The sequence below is a fragment of the Terrapene carolina genome, unplaced genomic scaffold (assembly GCF_002925995.2).
Source record: "Terrapene carolina triunguis isolate 2854851 unplaced genomic scaffold, T_m_triunguis-2.0 Scaffold131, whole genome shotgun sequence".
Classification (NCBI taxonomy): Eukaryota; Metazoa; Chordata; order Testudines; family Emydidae; genus Terrapene; species Terrapene triunguis.
In genome coordinates, this window is record NW_020664482.1 from 22490838 (window position 1) to 22493826 (window position 2989).

Here is a 2989-nt window from a genome sequence, read left to right on the forward strand (position 1 = left end):
GAGCTGTGTAAGGCCTTTTACCCACAAGCACAGAGCACAAGCCACTTCATAAAGCCAAGCAAGGAGCCCTCAGCACTTTGTCAACAAAAATTCCTCCCACGAGCGTTCCTCAGGGTCCTTTCAGCTAGCTGAAGAGAAGCCGTGGGAGTGAAAAGGATCTCCAAGTGCCTTCCTTTTCCCAAAGGGAGAGAAGCAATTATGGAGACTGTTTTCTCACAGCAAATTCTCTCTCCACTGAAGCAGCCTCACTTGGTCGGGTCTTCTCTTTCTAATGAAGGAAAGAATGAGGAGACAAGAGCTCTCAGGCTGAGTTCCATCTTTGCCCAGCTGCCAGAGTTGGGCTGGACATTGTCTCCCCAAATGACCATGAACCATGATCTTACACTGAACCCAAGTAATCTGAGGAAAAAAGATAATCGTTGGTGTTTGTGAATAAAGAAAGATGAGAATACACAGGAGAAAGCACAGATATTTATATCTGATTTCTCTGCTTTTTATGAGAAGCTGGAAGAACACATACAATGCACTGTGTCCCAGTGTCTAAGGAGATCCATCAAGAACATAACAGTAGCTGTGCTTCAGCCTTTGGCACTGCTGACACATTACAGTGCATATGCATGCTACAGGGAACACATTTGAGTATCAGGCTTTTAAGGGTTTGCTATAAGTGGTTGGGGGTGGAGCTTTTATACATGCTGCAAAATGCCTTGACAGTTCCCTACATTAAAACTCTGTTAATCTGTAAGTGTAAATTAAGGTGCAATATTTAAGTGTTTGTACAGTTCCTAGTAGAGTGGGGAGCTGATATGCTACGAAGCTTTGTGATTTATTTTCGTGTCCATTGATGCTCTCTCTTTCCACTCTTCATATCAAAATACACATTGTTTTATTTAAGCTACCCTAGCATTTGTGACTGTTTCAGAGTTATCGCTGTGAGCCAGGCGTGGGAAAGGCCAATATGCTCTCAGCTCTGAGGAGAAGCTGCAGGAGCATGCTTGAAGTGGGGTTTACGTTTTAGCTCAATTGGGGTTGTCAAACAAAGACACGGATCAGGGATCTCATCCTGTGCCCTGAAGTTGTATTGAAGCACAAGTGAAGCCTAAACACCATGAAGGGAGAGCTAAAGTGCCAGTAGCAGAGTTTGTTGAGAACATCAATGCAAGTTTATCCTTCATGCTCCCTACGGTTAATGAGACTGCCTGAGCCTTGAGATTAAGGGAACTCCTGAAGCAAAGAAAGTGGCAGTTGCAAGTAAAGTGGGCTGGGTTCACCTTACCTCCTGTACATCTCACTCATAAACTACACAGAGTCAAAGGTATTAGAGATGGAAAGGGCTCTCTAGGTCAGTGAATCCCTTCCCATGCACATGGAGACTTATCCTGTACTGGACATTCTGCTGTTATCACAACTCTGAGGTTTCTGTGGGTTGAGGGGTGGGTAATAGTACTAGGTTGAAGCAGGGGAGATTCAATTCCTCTGTTCAGACACAGGAGAAATACAACTAGGGCACTGGCATGGCAAAGTTCCCCCACATTCTGACCCACAGGGGCTGCCTTTGGGGTGAGAGGAGTCTCATGGCACTTTCGGCCTCTCTGTTCAGACAGTCCAGCAGGCTCAGAGAATAATGGTGTGCCCCCCGTTTTGCCAAGGACTAAACTAAGACCACCAAAGCCATTTCACACAGGCCACTGAACAGCTCTCAATGGCAAGAACTTCGATTGCATACTATCTGGTTGTGTTTAAGCTAGGCAGAGATGGCGTTCACCTTTCGAGGAGGGGAAAGACCCTATTTGGACACAGACTGGCTAACCTAGTGAGGAGGGCTTTAAACTAGGTTCGACAGGGACAGGTGAGCAAAGCCCACAGGTAAGTGGGGAACATGGAGACCTGGGAGATGGGTCGGAAACAAGAGGGAGTGTGGGCTATCATGGCAGAGAGAAAGGAGGGTCAGGGCAAAACTGGGAGGCAAGATCGAACCAGTATTTTAGATGCCTATATACAAATGCGAGAAGTATGGGTAATAAGCAGGAAGAACTGGAAGTGCTAATAAATAAATACAACTATGACATTGTTGGCATCACTGAAACTTGGTGGGATAATACACATGATTGGAAAGTTCGTGTGGATGGGTACAGCTTGCTCAGGAAGGATAGACAGGGGAAAAAGGGAGGAGGTGTTACCTTATATATTAAAAATGTACACACTTGGACTGAGGTGGAAATGGACATAGGAGACGGAAGTGTTGACAGTCTCTGGGTTAGGCTAAAAGGGGTAAAAAACAAGGGTGATGTCATGCTAGGAGTCTACTACAGGCCACCTAACCAGGTGGAAGAGGTGGATGAGGCTTTTTTTAAACAACTAACAAAATCATCCAAAGCCCAAGATTTGGTAGTGATGGGGGACTTCAACTATCCAAATATATGTTGGGAAAATAACACAGCGGGGCACAGACTATCCAGCAAATTCTTGGACTGCATTGCAGACAACTTTTTATTTCAGAAGGTTGAAAAAGCTACTGGGGGGAAGCTGTTCTAGACTTGATTTTAACAAATAGGGAGGAACTCATTGAAAATTTGAAAGTAGAAGGCAGCTTGGGTGAAAGTGATCATGAAATCATAGAGTTTGAAATTCTAAGGAAGGGTAGAAGGGAGTACAGCAAAATAGAGACAATGGATTTCAGGAAGGCGGATTTTGGTAAGCTCAGAGAGCTGATAGGTAAGGTCCCATGGGAATCAAGACTGAGGGGAAAAACGACTGAGGAGAGTTGGCAGTTTTTCAAAGGGACACTATTAAGGGCCCAAAAGCAAGCTATTCCGCTGGTTAGGAAAGATAGAAAATGTGGCAAAAGACCACCTTGGCTTAACCACGAGATCTTGCATGATCTAAAAAATAAAAAGGAGTCATATAAAAAATGGAAACTAGGACAGATTACAAAGGATGAATATAGGCAAACAACACAGGAATGCAGAGGCAAGATTAGAAAATCAAA